A 22,602-nucleotide genomic window follows, 5' to 3' on the forward strand; every position below is an offset into this window, starting at 1 on the left:
GCGAAATTGTATTTCGCTCAAGCGAAATTGTATTTCGCTCAAGCGAGAGTGTTTAGAAAAATGGGTAGTCTTGCTATCTAGTTGTCTCGCTCAAGCAAGAAAGGCTCGCCCAGGCGAGGATGGGAGCTCGCTCAAGCAAGAATGTCATCACTCAAGCGGGATCGCGCGAGTTTAGAAGGATATTTAAAGAACTTCAACCTTAAAAATGTTCATTTCTCACCAAACGACCTTCTCTCTTCATTTTCTCTGTCTTCTCTCATTTCTCTCTCTAAAGAGAACTCTCTAGAACTTCAAATCTCTTCCAAATACGAGCTCAAACATCAATTTCATTCGGATCTAAGTAAGTTTCTCAGAGCTCAGATCTCTATTTTATCCTTTTTCTTTAGTTCTCTTCTCATATTAAGATTTCTATCTCAAAATACTTAGAAAACTACATCTTTTGGACGATATCCCTGTTGATATCGTTGAATCTCTCCGAGAACTAGTTTTGAAGAACCGTTACCAATTAAAAGGAGTATTCTCTAGCTTTAGTTATATATATATATATATATATATATAGTGATTTTATGAGAAATCTGAGTAACCTAATTTAGTAAAAATCTACAAATTTTTATGAAATCACATGATAAAAGTGTATTTTTGGTATAAAGAAAGGTTTTGAGTTTATTGAAAATTAATGAAGTTGTATTCTTAGAGAAAGCTATGGGTTATGTAACGCCTCCATTTTCTCTATTAAAATAAACAAATTTTATGGTGGGTAGAAATAGATTCATTTATATTCATGTAGTTAATAATAGAATAAAGATAAAATTTTATATTTCCTTCTTATGAAAGTTTCATAAAATTCCAAAAAAAAAGTCAAGCTTCCAAGGGTAAAACTTTGAAACTTTGAAATAATCAAATAAAACTCAACTTTACTTCTAACAAATTATTCAGTTTATTTTGAATACATATAAATTTCAAATTTCCACCCAAGACATTTCCAAAATATTCTTTACAACCAAAATCTTCTCGAGGATTTAAATTTTAAATCTAACATTAAAGTCATTTACAAACTTTGGTTAACCTAAATTATAATTTGATAAAATAATACAATTTCTCAAATGGCTTAGTCCCTATAGAGCAATCTTCCTTCCAATACCCTTGGATTATGATCCTAGGACGGACCCAACACCTTTATTTCTTCACTTTCACGACCTGAAAATATTAGTAAGGGTGAGTATCTTCCGCCCCACTAAATCTCTCGTTGACAAAAGCAAGATAATTACATGTTTATATATACAATGCTAGAAGTATTATTTAACATGGATTTGTATTGGCAATAACACTCAAACCATTCAAATTGCCATCATAAAGGAATACATAGGACAGATAATCAATCATGTTCACAACTTCAAATCATGCATCTTTTTACTAATCTGCATATCATAATATATGTATTATACCACGTCAATCAACATGTCACAACACATGTGTCCTAATCACACCTGTCGATGTATTAGAACACATATATCATAACAACATCAACCAAAATGTTATAATGCATATATTATTACTATACAATTTTTATACCACTTCATACACATTACACTTTCACATTTATTTCAACTTCATATTCAATGCCCCTAGGATCCCTTGAGGATTTCATAGCTTAGATAGCTGTTGGTTAACCGCAGCAACACAGATACATGGTGCCGATTCAGTCTCTTCTAGCAAAGGTATAGTCAGGAGTCTCGTCAGGAAACGAGTGTGTGGCCTGTGAATGCTTTCATTTCTAGCAAATCATTGTGCACTTGTTCACACTTAGCATTCACCACCCTCATTTCCCTAAGATTTTCCCAAATCTTCTCCAGACTGTATACCCCAATTGTATCTCTGTAGCTATCTAAACTCACTGCTACCATTTCTCAATCCTTTCCACACCCTTTTATAGGGCATGTGTCATAATACGTGAGTCTTGACCAAATAACTTGGTGTATTACAATACATATATTATAAGTACACCCTTTGGGTCGTACCACAATACCTGTATTGCAATCACATCCATTCATCTATTTTGACTCTCGTATTATAATCACTTTTTTCAGTATTTCATTTAATTTATTCACACGTGTGCTCACTGCACTTAGCCATGCTCACTGTGGCACCGTGATCACATCACACAAAAAAACCATTCTTTATTTAAAAATAATCAAACACTTATATCAATAACATAGTTTCACTTATTTGGCATACCCAATTATCAAACAACATAAATATATCAAGCTTCAAATATCATAACATTCAGCAATTCATGGAACCACTAACCAACTCATTCATTCACAATACTTTAACACTTTTCATTACAACCTAGTTCAACCAATATCTATATACCACAATCATCAACAAACACTCGACACAAATTCTTAATAGTTTATACATCACTGATACGATACACTCAGTTCACCGATTAGCATGATATTGTCCTCTTTAGGGGTTAAACCCTCACAGTTTTGTTTCTCCTAGATATGACACACTAGGAAAAGGCCTCATGCTAGAAGGAAGGATGCCACGGCTATTTAAAGACTGATAAGTCACTCCCCCAACTGATGTGGGACTCATCATCCCCTCCCTCTTCGAGAGAGTCCGCCACGGACGCACAGATAAGGCACTTAAGCCGCCACGGATACGCTGATAAGGTCCATCGACTCCTGCCCAGGCTCTGATACCAAATGATAACATACTACTGGTTAGCATGATATTATCCGCTTTAGGGGTTAACAATGATAACATACACCCAATCCACCGGTTAGCATGATATTATCCGCTTTAGGGGTTAACTGTTGTTTGCAATCTAACACTAGCAAGTGCACTAGGATTGCAGCAAGTGATGAGTAAATTTAAGATCAGAATATCGTCTCCACAGGGAATTTAGGTTTCAAGTACCACTTCACAGAATTATAACCATTTGAGCCATACGAATTTTTGAAGGAGATTTGTAACATATAACAGCAATAAACCAAAGCGATTAAAGCAAAGCACTTACAGAGAAACAGAGTATAAGATTTGTGATAAAATGAAATAGCAATGAAGGATAGTTAGGAATTTACTTCACAAGAATATCAATATCAATCCAATTAAATCCTCTGAACATTCAAGCAATTGAATAATTGACAATCAGTTTCACATATATCTAGCCAAAGGTTAATTCCTTAACTCATTGATCCTAACAATCCACTAAACCTCCCTAATCCCTTAGGTGAGATTCAATTTCAGGTTGCATTAAGAATTAGAACTATAAGATTGCAAAATTAGGTCTCCTTATCCCTAAGAAATCCCTAAACTCTGGTTGCCAATTCAGATCGGAGCAAACAATCCAATTCCCATTGGTAAAGATTCCTCTTGATTAATCAAATGAATTTCCATTCAGAGATTGCATGAAAAGCAGAATTAACAGCTCAATTAATCCAAGAACTTAAAGTTCAGAAGATAAAGTCGAATCAATACATCAATTCGAGTTCCATAAACCCCTAACTATGGGAAATTAAGCACACATTGCAACAAAAACAGAGAAAGAAGAAGAAGAAGATGAAGAAGAATGCAAAGCAGCCATGGCCACGAGCTCCAATCCGATCCCTCTTCTTGGAGCTTCAAGCTTCGACCCCAATCTTCTCTCCACTCTCTCTCAACGAGACTCTAACTAACAAAACAGAAAATGAGCAAAAAGATCCCAGTTTCGCGCTTCAATCATGTATTTATAGAAACCCAGTTCTGCGCGTTGTCACTTTTCTTCACAAGAGTAACCACGCAGAAGCTTTATGTCGTGTGCGTGTTCACTTTCAAGAGCAAGAGTAACCACGCGCAACTTGCAGAGTTGAAGGCTTCTCTGGAACATTCACTTTTGTTCATAATAGTGGCAACGCAGGAGGTCAAGGGCTGCGCGTGATCACTTTCGTGAGTAATAGTAACCACGCGCAAGCTGTCCTGATACAAGTGCCTCTGGAACGCTCACTTTCGTTGGCGAAAGTGACAACGCGCAGCTCATCAGGAATGAAGTCTCTCTGGAACGTTCACTTTCGCCAGCGAAAGTGATAACGCACACTGGCAATGCACACTTTCACTAACAATAGTGATAACGCCCAGGCTGCAACCCATAATTCTTGTATTTTGGAGTCCAGCATTGCCATTCTTCCTCTTCCTTCCCATTGATTCTCCATTTCCATGACTTTTGCTCAGCTTATTCCTTCAAAACAAGATAAATTCCTTAAGAACTAAGCATAAATTCTACAAATGCGAAAATAACTACAAATTGAATTAAAACTTTCAATCATTCTCTTTTTCTGAGTTTTTCTGCTTTCTTCATATATTTTTCTTGTTAAATGAGCTAGAATTATGCTAAAATATCAGTAAAAATATGAATTCATCACCACCCCAAACTTGAATTTTTGCTTGTCCTCAAGCAAATCAAACTAAACCAAGGGTAAGTTCCTCCATTTTCAAATTCAGTTCATAAACTGCTTATTTCAGATTTTTCTAATTTCTAATTCTGTGTTTTCTGCAAAATTTTCAATCAAGTTGTTCATCCAAATACTCATCATGATATTTCTACTACATAATCATCATTGAGTAAGAATTGCTACCTAAGTTCATATATTTCATCAAAATTCATGTGAGTACAATTAATCAACATGATCACAGCTCACTTGGAAGTGTTTCTCTCATCACTCAACAGTGTTTAGGTGCTATTTTCACTCTAAATCATCAATTTCACTGCACTCTACCATATGCTTGCCCAATTTCTCCATCTCCTCTGCTTAGTACAATTAATCACACATCTAGAGGACTTTTTCAGGTTATAACAAGGCTAAGGTTAAGGTAGGTATCAAAGAAAATGGAAAACAATACATGCAATTTCAAAAAAATCAGAGGCATTTTGAGTGATTTGTTTTAAAACTAGCCTGAATCTGCATTATTCCTCCTTAATTCTCTGACTTATGCAGCAAACAGAGTTTTTCTTGCAGCAAAGTTTTCATCTCTTTTCTTGCTTTCAGTCACTATCTTCTTCTTTGATATTCTTTTTCTTTTTCTGCAGCACTTTGCTGCACTTCTTTTCTTTTGAACTCACATTTTTGTTCTTTTCACAGCTTTGCTTCATAATTTTTCATTTTGCTGCAGCACTTTTGTTCTTTCTTTCTGGTTTGTTGAACTCCAACTTAGATAGCATGCTATTTCCCACCCCAAACTTAGAACATTGCTTGTCCTCAAGCAATTAAAATCTGGATGCCACCCCAAACTTAGTTTTAAAACTCATTCTTGATTAAACTCATTATGCCTTTGATTTTTTTGAATGGTAAAAATTGGTTTTTCAGGCAAGGCTTTATAATGAGGTAATTTCAAGAAAAGGGATATTAAGCTCAAAAGGGTGAACTAAGACATTCAATCATAAAGGAAGGCCTTTAGGCTGACTAGGTATAATCAAACATGGCCTCTATCATGTGGGTGAAAACTGTAGCATGCATATTCAATTAAGAACAAGGGCAAGTTCTAGAGAATACAGCCAAATATGATTAATCACACAAGAAAAGAATTAGACAGCTCAAATCTCACTAGGTATTATAAGTGATCATGTGGATTAATGAAAACACAATGCACTTTTCAGAAATTTATGCACCTAGTGGCAACTGCCTCATTTTTGAAAATACAAGTGTGATCTCATTTTGAGAATGGGAAAAACAACTTAAAAAAAATTCACACAGAATTCACAAAATTGTCACCCATCTTGCAGTTAATTTGCAGAAAACAACTCATAACCTAGACTATTATTAGTAAATTTTCAGTGTATTGTGTAGCTAACACATGAATCAAGAGGTAAGGAATAACCCCCCTTTCATGGCAGCTTGTGCAGGTGTCATCAGCCAATGTGTGTGAGTGTTGTGTGGTTGTGACATTTTCTGCACAAAACACCAAAAATTCCATCAATTATCAAGTGAAAAAGGATTGAATTCTGCAGAATTAATGTGTTCAAAACATAATTGTTCAGAATTAGCATGAAACCAAAATATACCAAGTGTGCAAATTACAAATTTAATTTCTAAAATGAAACCAAAAAGTTTGAAACTTAATTACAAGACCATCAAGAGAAAATTTGAATTAACAGAAAAGAAAACAAAAATCCTAAACTAGTCATCTTGAGCATCCTCCTCATCAGAAATTTCATCTTCATCTTCTTCCTCATCCTCCTCATCTTCTTCTTCCTCCACCACTTCTTCAGTTGGCTGTGGAAAATGAGTCTTGTATATTGGCAAGTCTTTAAAAACTGATGAGCGTAGACATTGAGCATTCTCAGCCAAGTCTGGTGTGTGATAAAGTTCATCTTTGGTCATTCCCATCTTCTGACCAAGATTCATCAACACACATTCCACTAGCATGGTTCCTGCCTTCAAACTGTTGTGGAGCTCAGTTTGTCGTTCAGCCAATTGATTTTGCCTTTCAACCAAAAGATGTAGGATGTCCTTCATCTTCATTGGTTTCTCCTTTCTGAACTGAGTAGGGATAGGTGCAGCTGAAGTGCAGGAGGTGGTGGCATAGATTTCCTTTACCATTGAGACAGAGATAGGAGGAGCAGATCTGATTTTCTCTTGGTAGTCTCCAACTTCAACCCCTGCATCCTCACAAAGTAAAGTGATTAATGAGGGAAAGGCTAGTGAATCTCTTTTTGTTTTCAGAATATTTAAGATACATTCACTAATTACTTCCCCTGCATCAATGTACATATCATTAACAATAGCAAACAATAATTCAGCCCTCTTTACTGCCAGGGTTGAACTATGCTTGACTGGCATGAAAGAATTCAATAGAAAGGTACTCCAGACTTTAGCAAATGGTAGTAGGTTCTTGGTGGTGATGCACTTGGGTTTCTGGGCGAGGTTCAGCTGCCAAGTTGTGCCTGGCCTTCCAATTCTGTGCAGGATTTCAATATAATCCTTGTCTTGACTATTCTTAAAGTCAGTGAAGTCCATCTGCCCAGGTTGTCTTTCAGTGTAAATTTCCAACACTCGATTGATGTTGGCAGCAGTGAAATCCACCCTCATACCCTTGACCATTGTGTGAAATTTGGGAATTTGGTCTCCCTTGAACCGCATTGCATTTGCATAAAACTCCTGTGTAATTTCTCTCCAACCTTTGTCAGCTAAAGAGCAGAAGTTGTCCCATCCCCTTTTCTGAATTTCTTCTGAGTACTCAGGGTAGTTACCTTCAGCAATTTCAAAGGCTCTATCTGGGACAATCTTCCTCCTCAGAATATTTGCCTTGAAATAATTTTCGTGAGCTATACTCCTGAACCTTGGATCATGATCAGTATAGGTAGAGGTAGAAGGAGCATTTCTTCTGGTTGGCTGAGGTGGTGATGAGGTTGCAGGTGTGGTTACACTTGGCTGAGGAGGGTCAGCAATTTCAATGGGTGAGGAAGGTGAGACACCATCAGTTCTTGCTCTTTTAGTGGTTGAATAATTCCTGGCTGTTCCAGCTTGCAGATTCCTGATAGATCTCCTTCTTGGAGTGTTGCTGGCAGATCCAGCTTTGGTCTTCTTAGAAGGTCCAACTGGTGTATTCAAAGAAGTTCTGACCATTTTGAAGTGACTGGAGCTTCAAAAATGTGAATGACAATGAAAAAGAGGGAGAAATTGCTTGCTGGTTGCTGTGCGTGATCACTCTTGACAAGGAAAGGAAGTGATCCAGAGAGTGTGTTTTTCTCATCTGCCTCTGCGTTATCACTCTCATCAGCGAGAGTGATTGTTCCAGAGAGCTGTGTTTCCCAGTCAGTTTCTGCGTTATCACTCTCATCAGCGAGAGTGATTGTTCCAGAGGGGACATCTCAGAATTCCATCTCTGCTTGATTGCTTTCCTGCAAAAGAGTGATTCCTTTCATCAATCCAAGTTCTCCAAACTTTAATTGGCTCACTTAACAAATCATAATCATTCCAATACACACTCACCATATAAAATACCTATTTCCCTCATCATGTTCACCTTTAATTACATATGCAACATTCATCCAAGGCTGAATTCTGCAGAATTTCTACTTAACATATTCACAATGCAATTCTGACTTTTCCATAACACATTATAGCATGAAGTCCAATTATATTTATCAGATTCACTACAAATGACAGATTTAACATGCTTCAAAATTTACCTTTTGTATCAAATTTACAGAATATGATGAGTATGATGCAGAACTTTGTATTTTTTTCAGAGAATTTGCAGAATTTGATAACTATTATTCAGACTGTACAAGAACTTTAAGCATTCTAATTAATTCCAATCTGCATTCTTGTTTCAGCCACCAGATTTATTCCAAACATCAAATTCAGCAAGGTAACCAAGATGAAAAGTGCAAACTTTTGATTTCTTATGAACCCTGTTAATTCAAAATTAATGCAGAAAAGTTAATTTGGGTTAGAAATGTGAGTTGCCTCTCACAAAGCGCTTCTTTAATGTCACTAGCTTGACATTAGTTGTTCCTCACTCAAGAGGAACCAATTTCAAGCATACTTGGACTTTCTCAATCTGACCTCCATGATAGATTTTTAGTCTTTGTCCATTCACCTTGAACTCTCTCCCATCCTTTGGATCTGCTATTATTACAGCACCATATGGAAATACTTCTTTCACCACAAAAGGTCCAGACCACTTAGATTTTAATTTCCCTGAAAACAATCTCAACCTTGAATTAAAAAGCAAAACAGACTGCCCAGGTTTTATATCTCTTTTTAGAATAAACTTGTCATGCAACTTTTTGGTCCTTTCCTTATACATTTTGGCATTTTCATATGCATTGAGTCTAAACTCGTCTAATTCATGCAGCTATAACAATCTTTTATTTCCTGCACTCACTTGATCAAAATTCAACCATTTCACAGCCCAAAAAGCTTTATGTTCTAGTTCCACTGGTAAATGGCAGGCTTTTCCATATACTAATTGATAAGGAGACATGCCAATTGGTGTCTTGAAAGCTGTCCTGTATGCCCACAAAGCATCATCCACTTTCTTAGACCAGTCCTTCCTTGAACTACTAACTATTTTCTCCAAAATCTGTTTTATTTCTCTGTTGGAAACCTCCACTTGACCACTTGTTTGAGGGTGATAGGGTGTAGCTATTCTATGCTTTACTCCATACTTCTCTAGGACTGATTCTAGATATCTGTTGCAGAAATGGCTTCCTCCATCACTTATTAGAATTCTGGGCACTCCAAATCTTGAAAAAATGTTCTTTTTGATAAATGCAATAACAGTCTTAGCATCATTGGTTCTGGTAGGAATTGCTTCCACCCATTTGGACACATAGTCCACTGCTACAAGCATGTACTCATTCGAGAATGATGTAGGGAAAGGACCCATGAAGTCTATTCCCCACATGTCAAACAATTCTACTTCAAGTATATTTTGTAATGGCATCTCATGTTTTCTAGATATATTCCCCATTCTTTGGCATCTATCACACCTTTCCACATAGTTCTTAGCATCTTTGAACAAAGTTGGCCAGAAAAGACCAGATTGCAAAACTTTTGCTGCTGTTCTTGAACTTCCATGATGTCCTCCATATTCTGAACTGTGGCAATGCCACAAAACATCTTGCTGCACTTCCTCTGGTATACACCTTCTCAGCAATCCATCTATTCCAGTTTTGAACAGTAGTGGATCTTCCCAAACATAATATTTGCTATCATGGAAGAATTTTTTTCTCTGCTGCCAATTCATCCAATTTGGAACATGGTGTGTAGCTTTAAAGTTGGCTATATCAGCAAACCAGGGCTGTGATTCAATCTTGAATAGGCTTTCATCTGGAAATTCTTCTTTAATTTGTTCCACTCCAAATGGTATGACTTCAAGTGGTAATCTTGACAAGTGGTCAGCAACACTGTTTTCTTTCCCTTTTTTGTCTTTGATCTCTAGCTCAAATTCTTGGAGGAGTAGAATCCATCTTAATAATCTGGGCTTTGCATCCTGTTTTGTCAAAAGATATTTAAGAGCAGCATGATCAGTGTATACAATCACTTTTGAACCCATTAAATATGATCTGAACTTATCAAAAGCATGTACAACAGCTAAAAGTTCTTTTTCTGTTGTTGTGTAATTCACTTGTGCAGGATTTAACACTTTGCTTGAATAATAGATAGCATGTAATTTCCTATCTTTCCTCTGTCCTAAAACAGCACCCACTGCACTATCACTTGCATCACACATGAGTTCAAAAGGTAATTTCCAATCTGGTTTTGCAAGAATAGGTGCAGAAATCAGTTTCTCTTTTAAAACAGAAAATGCATGCAAACAGTTATCATCAAATATGAAATCTGCATCTTTTACAAGTAAATTACTCAAGGGTTTAGCAATCTTGGAAAAATCTTTTATGAATCTTCTATAAAAACTAGCATGTCCTAGAAAACTTCTAACTCCTTTAACATTGACAGGTGGAGGCAATTTACTAATGACTTCTATTTTAGCTTGGTCCACCTCCATTCCCTTCTCTGAAATTTTGTGACCAAGGACAATGCCTTCTTGTACCATGAAATGGCACTTCTCCCAATTTAACACAAGGTTAGTATCTTGACATCTCTGCAAAACAGTGGATAGATTAGCTAAACAATCATCAAAAGAATCACCAAAAACAGAGAAATCGTCCATGAACACTTCTATGATGTTTTCTACCATATCAGAAAAAATAGAAAGCATGCATCTTTGGAAAGTGGCAGGGGCATTACACAAACCAAATGGCATTCTCCTATATGCAAAGACTCCAAATGGACATGTAAATGCAGTTTTCTCTTGATCTAAAGGATCTACAGCTATTTGATTATATCCTGAATACCCATCAAGAAAACAATAAAATGAATATCCAGCAAGTCTTTCTAACATTTGATCTGCAAATGGTAGTGGGAAATGGTCTTTTCTGGTTGCATCATTTAATTTTCTATAGTCTATGCACATTCTCCATCCAGTCACAGTCCTAGTAGGGATAAGTTCATTCTTTTCATTAGGTACCACTGTCATACCACCTTTCTTTGGAACAACTTGGACTGGACTTACCCAATTGCTGTCAGAAATTGGGTATATTATTCCTGCATCTAACAGCTTTATGACCTCTTTTTTAACTACCTCTTTCATGGCTGGGTTTAACCTCCTTTGTGGCTGCACAACAGGTTTAACATTCTCTTCAAATAAAATTCTGTGCTTACAAAATGAAGGATTTATACCTTTCAGGTCTGCAATACTCCAGCCAATTGCAGATTTGTGTTCTCTCAAAATTCTGAGCAATTTTTCCTCTTGTTCTTCCTTAAGTTCATTATTGATGATGACTGGATTTTCATGATTCGCATCCAGAAATGCATACCGCAAATGTGAAGGTAGTTGTTTCAGTTCTAGCCTTTGCTTTTCTTCTTCTTTAGCATCCTTTTCCAGCTCTTCTTTCACTATATTTTCTGCAGGTTTTTGAATTGGCAGAGCTTCTAGTTGCTGCTGCACTTCCATGATATCTTCTTCATTCAGAGTTTCAGATTTGTCATTCCCTGCAGATATTATCTCTTCTAACACAGCAATTTCATCAAATTCTTTCATATAATGTTGTGTAATGAAAGTATCCAGTATATCTATCTTCATACATGTATTATCTTCAACTGGATATTTTAAAGCTTCAAATACATTAAATATTACCTTCTCATCTTGAACTCGAAGCATAAGTTCACCTTTTTGCACGTCTATTAAAGCTCTTCCAGTTGCAAGAAATGGCCTCCCTAGGATCAAAGGAATGTTGGAATCCACCTCCATGTCCAGAATTACAAAATCTGCAGGGAAAATGAACTTATCAACTTTAACTAATAAATCTTCAACAACTCCATATGGATAAGTATATGATCTATCAGCTAGCTGCAGTGTAATGTTGGTAGGCTTCACTTCCTCTATTCCAAGTTTCTGCAGAACAGCTAATGGCATCAGATTTATGCTTGCTCCCAAGTCACACAATGCTCTTCCCACAGTGCAGTTTCCTATTTCACAAGGAATGCTAAATGATCCAGGATCTTTCAACTTTTGAGGAAGCTTTCTCTTGAGAATGGCACTGCACTCCTCTGTCAAAGGTACTGTTTTGTCATGCTCTAGCTTCCTTTTTCTGGAAAGTAGTTCTTTCATGAACTTTGCATATGAAGGCATTTGCTCCAAAGCTTCTGCAAAAGGAATGTTAATTTGTAATTTCTTAAAGACATTCATAAACCTTTCAAATTGTTCCTCTTGTTTAGAATTTTGGACTCTTTGAGGATAAGGCAGCCTCTTGTATTTTTCTGGGTCTATTGGCTTACAAGCTTCTTCAAAGAGTTGCTTTTTGGTTTTCCTTTCAGAATTCATGGGAACTTTTTCTTTTTCTTCTGAATGGTCTTTCTTCAATAGCTTAAAATTTCCTTGTTGCAGATCTTGTTCAATATTTCTTTCTACTGCATCATTCACTTTCTTTTCTGCTGGTTTAGGGCTTGCAACTACAGCTCCACTCCTTGTAGTTATGGCTTGACATTGCTATTTAGGATTGATTACTGTATTGCTTGGAAATCTTCCTTCATCCCTGCTGGATAATTGTTCTGCTAATTGTCCAATCTGTGTCTCTAGTTTCTTCATGGAAGCTTCTTGGTTTTTGAAGCTTGTTTGAGTTACCTTCATGAATTGCAGCATAGTTTCTTCTATCTCAGTCAACCTCTCATTCATAGGTCTGGAAAATTTCTGATTTCCTTGAGGTTGAGTGGATGAATTCCTCTGAAAATAAGGCTGTTGTGTTGTTGGACCTGCATTAGAAAAAGACAAATTTGAATTAGAATTCTTTGCAGCAGAATATTGATTATTCCAATTAGAATACTGCTGAGTTCTATTATTCGAAAATTGAAATCCAGGGGGATATGATGGTTGTTGTCTCTGAAAATTATTCATATAATTCACTTGCTCTTGTGGTTCACTTGTGGATGCCTCACATGCACCATTTGCATGGTTTCCTCCACAAAAATCACAACTTAACTGACTGGTAGGCATACTCCCTGTTTACAGATTGTTGATTTGTTGTGTTAAGGCAGCTAATTGTTCTGAAAACATTTGATTTTGTAGCTGATTTTGTGCAAGAAAAGTTTCCAAAACTTTAGCTTCATGACCAGAGTTTCTTCCTTGATTCCTTGAGTTTGAATTCTGATACATTGAAGATGCCATCATGTCAATAATCCTTTGAGCTTCTTCTAAGAACTTTGTATTTAATGAACCTCCAGCAGCAGCATCAACCATTGTTCTTGTTACTGCATTCATCCCATTATAAAAAGTTTCCAATTGCATCCAATCTGGAATACAATGATGTGGACACCTTCTAAGCAATTCTTTGTATCTTTCCCAAGCTTCATATAATGATTCTCCTTCTTGCTGCACAAAGGATGTAATTTCTCCTCTCAACTTAGCAGCTTTGGATGGAGGGAAGTACTTGGTTAAAAACTTATTCACAAGTTCTGTCCAGGTTGTGATGCTTCCTTGTGGTTGAGCTTGTAACCAGCATTTTGCTCTATCTCTCAAGGAAAAAGGAAATAGTCTCAGTCTGATGGCTTCTTCACTAACCCCATTTATTCTTATGGTGTCACATAGCTGTAGAAAATTTGAAATATGTAAGTTAGGATCATCAGAATTTCCACCAGAAAACTGATCTTGTTGGACTAAGTGTAATAAAGCAGGTTTAATCTCAAAATGGTTGGCTTGAATAGTTGGCCTGATTATAGAAGAGTTAAAACCTTGCATGTTAGGAATAGCATAGTCCCCTAATGTTCTAAATCTGTTCTGTTCTGCCATCTCTATTTCTGAATTTAGTTGTCTCAAAGATGTAGGTGTTCTTTTCACTCTAGGATTACTCTGAGATTCTGGAGAATGGATAGCTTCTAACTCACTATCACTCCCTATGGCTTTTTCTGCTCTAGACTCTTTTCTCAATCTTCTTAAGGTTATGTATATGTCAGGATCAAAGACTAGAGTTGATTTGTTTTTGTTTTTGCCACGCATATACAATTCAAAATAAAGCAAAAGTAAACTACAAGTTAGTATTCAGAACTGCACCACGAAAATTATGCAGTAATTATCAGTAAAAGTAATTGAAACACAAGTTAAAAAAGTTGCAGAATTATGCAGAATGGACAAAATGTCTAACTACGGATTACTACTACAGAAATTCAGAGAACAAAATACTCAATCTAGCTATTCTTATGTTACTAATGATATTGAAACTCTAATTTCCCCGGCAACGGCGCCAAAAACTTGTTGTTTGCAATCTAACACTAGCAAGTGCACTAGGATTGCAGCAAGTGATGAGTAAATTTAAGATCAGAATATCGTCTCCACAGGGAATTTAGGTTTCAAGTACCACTTCACAGAATTATAACCATTTGAGCTATACGAATTTTTGAAGGAGATTTGTAACATATAACAGCAATAAACCAAAGCGATTAAAGCAAAGCACTTACAGAGAAACAGAGTATAAGATTTGTGATAAAATGAAATAGCAATGAAGGATAGTTAGGAATTTACTTCACAAGAATATCAATATCAATCCAATTAAATCCTTTGAACATTCAAGCAATTGAATAATTGACAATCAGTTTCACATATATCTAGCCAAAGGTTAATTCCTTAACTCATTGATCCTAACAATCCACTAAACCTCCCTAATCCCTTAGGTGAGATTCAATTTCAGGTTGCATTAAGAATTAGAACTATAAGATTGCAGAATTAGGTCTCCTTATCCCTAAGAAATCCCTAAACTCTGGTTGCCAATTCAGATCGGAGCAAACAATCCAATTCCCATTGGTAAAGATTCCTCTTGATTAATCAAATGAATTTCCATTCAGAGATTGCATGAAAAGCAGAATTAACAACTCAATTAATCCAAGAACTTAAAGTTCAGAAGATAAAGTCGAATCAATACATCAATTCGAGTTCCATAAACCCCTAACTATCGGAAATTAAGCACACATTGCAACAAAAACAGAGAAAGAAGAAGAAGAAGATGAAGAAGAATGCAAAGCAGCCATGGCCACGAGCTCCAATCCGATCCTTCTTCTTGGAGCTTCAAGCTTCGACCCCAATCTTCTCTCCACTCTCTCTCAACGAGACTCTAACTAACAAAACAGAAAATGACCAAAAAGATCCCAGTTTCGCGCTTCAATCATGTATTTATAGAAACCCAGTTCTGCGCGTTGTCACTTTTCTTCACAAGAGTAACCACGCAGAAGCTTTATGTCGTGTGCGTGTTCACTTTCAAGAGCAAGAGTAACCACGCGCAACTTGCAGAGTTGAAGGCTTCTCTGGAACATTCACTTTTGTTCATAATAGTGGCAACGCAGGAGGTCAAGGGCTGCGCGTGATCACTTTCGTGAGTAATAGTAACCACGCGCAAGCTGTCCTGATACAAGTGCCTCTGGAACGCTCACTTTCGTTGGCGAAAGTGACAACGCGCAGCTCATCAGGAATGAAGTCTCTCTGAAACGTTCACTTTCGCCAGCGAAAGTGATAACGCACACTGGCAACGCTCACTTTCACTAACAATAGTGATAACGCCCAGGCTGCAACCCATAATTCTTGTATTTTGGAGTCCAGCATTGCCATTCTTCCTCTTCCTTCCCATTGATTCTCCATTTCCATGACTTTTGCTCAGCTTATTCCTTCAAAACAAGATAAATTCCTTAAGAACTAAGCATAAATTCTACAAATGCGAAAATAACTACAAATTGAATTAAAACTTTCAATCATTCTCTTTTTCTGAGTTTTTCTGCTTTCTTCATATATTTTTCTTGTTAATTGAGCTAGAATTATGCTAAAATATCAGTAAAAATATGGATTCATCATTAACCCGTCACGATTTTGTTTCTCCTAGATATGACACACTAGGAAAAGGCCTCATGCTAGAAGGAAGGACGCCACAGCTATTTAAAGACTGATAAGTCACTCCTCCTAACCGATGTGGGACTCATCATCCCGTCCCTCTTCAAGAGAGTCCGCCACGGACGCACTGATAAGGCACTCAAGCTGCCATGAATACATCGATAAGGTCCACCGGCTCCGGCCCAGGCTCTGATACCAAATGATATGAACCCCATTTGCACAAGGGTTGACTTAGGATCTTTAGGGTTAGAACCTTCTAGGAAAATTAGAAAATTTAGTGATGAATTTCTGGACAAATTAGGTGTTGGTCCTTGGTGTTAAAACGAGTGAAAAAGGAAGCAAAAAGCGCTGGTTTGGTGGTGGCTGGACAAAATTTTAGAAACGATGATATCTCGAGTTATAGAACTCCAATTGAGGTGATTCCAAAATGAGGTGAAAGTTCTCGTTCTAAACTTCAATTTAGGCTCAAGAATCACTCAATTTGACTGAGTAGAACGAAAAATATGATAACGAGATAATTCTGGACAGATTTGAGTTTTTTTTTGGAATTTTGGTGAAGAATTGAATGGAGGAAGGAAAGAATCACTCTTTCCAAGGAAGGCAACACACAAAGGGATGTGAAAGCCCTTTGATACAGCCAAGGTGTTCTTGAATCACTCAAGAACTTAGGAGAATCACTCTCACTAAGATAAAAGAGATAAACTCTAATATTTCTGAATCAAACTTAACTTGTCTTATTGATAAGAATGGTTCAGCTTATGTAGAAGCTTTACCATTAGAATTACAAAGGTTCCATAATGGAAAATACATTCCACTTAAAGTTAATAATGATCCACTAAGCTAGTAATGATCCACTATCCTAGGAAATGAAACTACTTGATGGCTGATTGTAACTGAAATTGTGGCAACGAAAAAGTCACCCAACAGCCACTAGTTATGCGCCTCTTGGTCTCCCAAAGGCTGATGCCTAAGTTGCCAATTGGGCCCTTATTACAACTTGAAATAAAACCAAACCAAAGCCCATTAGTTGATTAACCCCCAAAGCGGATAATATCATTTGGTTATCATTTGGTTATCAGAGCTCTGGTTTAAGGGTTTGAACGTCAAATTGGTAACATCCTTCCTTCATTCTCTTTTTGCCAATTGATTACCTTATTGTTCATATTATTTGTGATTGTGCTGAATCATTGCAAAAGTTAGGCCCTTGTGAAAATTTAAAAAAAAAATCATATAAAAAAATAAGAAAAAAAGAAGAAGAAGAAACTTTGGGCTGAATGATTCATGCTTTTCAACAATTTGTTATAAGGTAATATATTGGTGTTCTTAAAGGATTGTTGCTAATTCTCTTGTTTACCAATTTTCCTTTACCCCTTTGTTTTTGTGATTTGTTAGCCTTTTCTTTGTCTACCTAGCCTTACCTTACACATATTGGTGGATTGTTCTTTGTTGTGGCCATAATCTCTTGAATTGCCTAAGAACCCAAGGAGAATTTGAAGGGTAAAAGGCAAGAGTGTTTTCATTTGAGAAAAAGCCATAATTGTGTGATACACTTAAGTGTGGTGAGGTTTCAAATTCTACTTTCTATTTGCTTGTTACGTTTGAATTTGTTTGTTTGTGATGGCAGAAGGAAATCCTAATCAAGGAGGAGGACTTTCTCCTTTCCAAATGCAAGCCTTGACACAACATTTGGAGAGATTGATGAGGCAACAAATTGATGAGCTCCATGAAAGATTGGACCAATTGGAGAATAGAGGTCATGATGAAGAAGAAAGGAGGATAGGAGGGAATGACGGTGCTCCTAGACAAAATCGAATGGATGGAGTCAAAATTTCTATTCCTCCATTCAAAGGAAGAAGTGACCTGGAAGCTTATTTGGAGTGGGAGATGAAAATAGAGCATATTTTCACTTGTAATACCTATGAAGAGGCCCAAAAGGTAAAGCTTGCAGCCATGGAGTTTTCTGATTACGCTCTTGTGTGGTGGAACAAATTGCAAAAAGAGAGAGCTAGGAATGAGGAGCCATTGGTGGATACATGGGTTGAAATGAAAAGGATCATGAGGAAGAGATATGTGCCGGCAAGCTATTCTAGGGACTTAAAATTCAAACTTCAAAAATTGTCCCAAGGTAGCAAAGGCGTTGAGGAGTACTACAAGAAAATGGAGGTGCTCATGATTCAAGCCAAGATAGAAGAGAATGAGGAGGTAACTATGGCTAGATTTCTTAGTGGTTTGAATAATGATATTCGTGATATTGTTGAACTGCAGGAATTTGTTGAAATGGAGGACTTGCTTCACAAAGCAATCCAAGTGGAGCAACAATTGAAGAGGAAAGGTGTGGCCAAAAGGAGCTCCACTAATTTTGGTTTTTCTAGTTAGAAGGATAAGGGAAAAGTGGCTGCCACTTCTAGTGCAGTGCCTACACCAACAAAAACTCCTCTAAAAACTCAAGAGCAACCCTCTAAAAGGAGTCGGCATGTGAAGTGCTTTATGTGCCAAGGCTTAGGACACTATGCATATGAGTGCCCTAACAAAAAAACCATGATTCTTAAAGATGGAGAGTATATGAGTGAGTCCAAAATTGAAGAGGGAGAGGAGAATGAGGACGTGGAGGAGGAGGTGGAGAAAACACTAGAGGGAGACTTGTTGATGATAAGGCGGTTACTTGGTAGCCAATTGAAGCCTTTGGAGGAGAGCTAAAGAGAAAACATCTTCCATACCAGATGTTTGATCAATGGTAAACTTTGCATGGTGATCATTGATGGAGGGAGTTGCACCAATGTGGCGAGTGCAAGACTTGTGTCTAAATTGAATTTAGTTACAAAGCCACATCGTAGGCCATATAGGCTTCAATGGCTTAGTGAGGATGGAGAGGTGCAAGTAAGGAAGCAAGTAGAGTTGGATATTTCCATTGGAAGATACAATGATAAGGTGCTTTGTGATGTTGTTCCTATGGAGGCCAGCCACTTACTCTTGGGGAGACCATGGCAATTTGATAAAAAAAACCAATCATGATGGTTTTACCAACAAAATCTCATTCATGCACCAAGACAAGAAGATAGTGCTCAAGCCTTTGAGTCCGCAAGAGGTGTGTGAGGATCAAAGAAAAATGAGAGAAAAGATTGTCCAAGAAAAGAAAGAAAAAGAAAGCCAAACACTTGAGAGCTCAAAAAGTGAGGACAAAAAGAGAGAAACACATGAGAGGAAAAAGAAGAGTGAAACACTTGAGGTGAAGGAGAGCTTTTTAGCTACAAAAAGTGAGGTGAAGAGGTTGTTTCTATCTAAACAGCCCCTATTTTTGTTAATTTGCAAAAACTATGTTTTGACCACTAACACTTTTGATAACCTTGATTTGCCTTCTAGTGTGAAGTCTCTTTTGCAGGAATTTGGAGATGTGTTTCCAACAAGTGGGTTGCCACCATTAAGAGATATTGAGTGTCAAATTGATCTTATTCCTGGAGCTTATTTGCCTAATAGGCCAGCCTATAGAAGCAACCCTCAAGAGACCAAGGAGATCCAAAGACAAGTGGATGAACTCATTGGTAAGGGATGGGTAAGAGATAGCATGAGTCCTTGTGCTGTCCCAGTAATTTTGGTTCCTAAAAAGGATGGGACATGGCGCATGTGTTCCGATTGTAGAGCCCTTAATAACATCACCATTAAATATAGGCATCCCATACCTAGGCTTGATGATTTGCTTAATGAATTGCATGGTGCATGTTACTTCTCTAAAATTGATTTAAAAAGTGGATACAGTCAAATTAGGGTTAGAGAAGGGGATGAATGGAAAACCGCTTTCAAAACAAAATATGGTTTGTATGAATGGTTGGTTATGCCTTTTGACTTAACTAATGCTCCTAGCACTTTCATGAGATTAATGAACCATGTTTTGAGAAAATTCATAGGAAAATTTGTTGTGGTGTACTTTGATGATATTCTTATCTATAGCACTTCACTTGAATTGCATGTTGATCATTTAAAATCTGTCTTGTGTGTGCTTAGAGAAGAACAATTGTATGCCAATATTGAAAAATGCATCTTTTATACTAACCATGTTGTGTTTCTTGGTTTTGTTGTGAGTTCAAAAGGAGTACAAGTGGATGAGGAAAAGGTTAGGTGATAAATGCTCTAAAGACTTAATCCTATATTATGATAATTGAGAGTTTTTAATGTATTCATTGATAGATATTATAATTAATCTCATTTTATTTATGTTTCAGGAAAAAGGATCAAGGATATGAAAACCTCAAAGATGTCAAGAATTGAAGAAAGAATAACCCAGAGATATACATGGGCAGATACACGCCCGTGTATATGGTCGTGTATCTCACTGGAATATAAAGAACAAGGAAATATTCGGCCAGAGATATACATGGTCAAGGTGCATGACCATGTATATAAGCGTGTACTTCATATAAAGATTGTGAAGACCAAGTATCACAAACCAGAGATGTACACGTCCAGATACACGGCCGTGTACTTGTCAGGAAAGATTTGAAGGACACCTATTAGAGAATAGAGAAGTACACGGCCAAAGTACATGGCCGTGTACTTTTAGGCGCGTCAGAAATTTAACTTTTGCGAGAACCCTAGGATAATTCCTATAAAAGGAGAACTGGTCTTGAACCTAAGGAAGCAGTTTTTGGAGATGAAAGACTCAGAGACGGCAGGAGGATAGGATCAAGCGTTTTAATTCATCTCTTTTTTAATTTTAATTTCAAGATGTTTAGGTTCTAACTTTCCTTTGAGTATCTAGACGTAATGAATCCTAATTGACTAAATTTTCTGGAATTCTTCTAATGCTATTTCATGTTCCTTTCTCTTGGTTTTAATTGAGTAGTATCAATTTTCTTCTATCTTGTTTTCTTGTTTGAATTTGAGTAAAATTCTTGCATGAATTTAACATTGCTCAATTAAAAAGACTTGAATGTATTTCTAAAGATAGAAAGACATGAGTTTTCTGTATTAGGATTAACCCTAATTATGGAATTCATAATGAACTTAATGCAACCTAGGGGTATTAATTAAGGAAGAGATTCTGATTGATCAACTGAGGGTTAGGAATCATTATCCTTGAGAAAGGTATTGATTTAATTTAGAATTTCCTGCAGCGATAAGGGTTGGAACTAAGTAGTTGAAGAAGAATTTCAGTTATTTGGACATTTAGGAGGATTTACAGTCTAGATACTTGCCTAATTCCCTTGAATACCTTTAGCCATAATTTTCTATAATTTATTTTTATAAGAATATTTGTTCCTTTTAATTTATTATTCTTTTACTTACTTTTAGCAATTTCATCAACAAAATTTATTTTTTATATCTATTAACAATTACGCAATTAAGGAAGAATTTCTTAATAACAGTCCCTGTGGATACAACACTTGATACATAAATTTTCATAATATTACTCTGACAACGGGTACACTTGCCCAGTAATTCAATTTTTACACATCAAGGTTTTGGCGCCGTTGCCGGGGACTGTTTAATTAGGATTCCCTTGATTTCGTATTTACTAATTTTATCTATTTCTTTAGCCTTGAATTAACTTATCTATTTTTACTTTCATTCTTTTTAGGAGCTGATTTTTCTGGTGTATAATCAGAACCCGTTCTACTGCACTGTCTGAAGAACTATTTGAATTTGACTCAGAGATCGAAAGAACTTTGCGAAAAATTCGGAAAGAGAGGCGACTGCTAGTACAGAGGGAAAACGCATAAACCCACATGGAAGGAATGGCAAACAACGAAGATCAACCAAGGACTATGTCCGATTATGCTCGTCCATCATTAACTGGGACAGAATCTAGCATTGTCTGTCCGGATGTGCAGGGAAATTTTGAAATAAAGCCCAATGTTATTCAGATGGTTCAGCAGTTTGTTCAATTTGATGGGTTGCAAGATGAAGACCCAAACGCTCACATCGCTAATTTTCTGGAGATCTGTGATACTTTCAAGATTAATGGAGCTACTGATGATGCAATCCGCTTGAGGCTATTCCCATTTTCTCTCAGGAGCAGAGCAAAGCAATGGTTGAACTCTCTCCTGCGAGGATCTATCACTTCATGGGAGGCTATGGCAGAAAAATTCTTGGCAAAATATTTTCCTCCCGCTAAAACTGCCAAGATGAGGAATGATATCTCTTCCTTCTACCAGTTAGAGACAGAGACATTATACGATACGTGGGAGAGGTTCAAGGAATTGTTGCGGAAATGCCCACATCATGGGATTCCGGACTGGCTTCAAGTGCAAACCTTCTACAATGGATTGAACCCAGCCATAAGACAAATGATAGATGCTGCAGCTGGGGGCACTTTGAATAGAAAGACACCAAGGGCTGCACAAGAACTGTTTGAAGAAATGGCAATGAACAGCTATCAATGGAGCTCCACTCGATCCAAACCTGTAAAATCTGCAGGGATCTATAGTCTTGATGCAGTGACATCCTTGGCAATGCAAGTTGAAGCCTTAGAGAAGAAGATTGATGATTTATCTGTTAACCATCCAGCTGCTCCAGTGATGAGATGTGATGTTTGTGGAGGAGGCCACCCTAATTATGAATGTCGAGCTACTCAGGAAGAACATGCCAATGTGATAGGAAATAGACCACCGTACCAAAATTACAATGGCATGAATAATCCGGGCTGGAGGAACTATGCAAACCCACCGTGGAACAACAACCAACAGCCTA

General features: G+C 37.0%; 2 non-coding genes across 2 annotated transcripts; one reads left to right on the forward strand and one right to left on the reverse strand.

Moving 5' to 3' along the window:
- Positions 1-13,345: 13,345 nt before the first annotated feature.
- On the forward strand, positions 13,346-13,452 carry LOC113864026. The gene has a single exon (XR_003504634.1). It is a non-coding gene; the product is annotated as a small nucleolar RNA R71 (small nucleolar RNA).
- An 8,582-nt stretch (positions 13,453-22,034) lies between these two features.
- LOC113864028 lies at positions 22,035-22,141 on the reverse strand. The gene has a single exon (XR_003504636.1). It is a non-coding gene; the product is annotated as a small nucleolar RNA R71 (small nucleolar RNA).
- Between the last annotated feature and the right edge of the window lie 461 nt (positions 22,142-22,602).

This window comes from Abrus precatorius, unplaced genomic scaffold, assembly GCF_003935025.1.
Source record: "Abrus precatorius isolate BTA unplaced genomic scaffold, Abrus_2018 Scaffold3, whole genome shotgun sequence".
In the NCBI taxonomy this organism is placed as follows: domain Eukaryota; kingdom Viridiplantae; phylum Streptophyta; class Magnoliopsida; order Fabales; family Fabaceae; genus Abrus; species Abrus precatorius.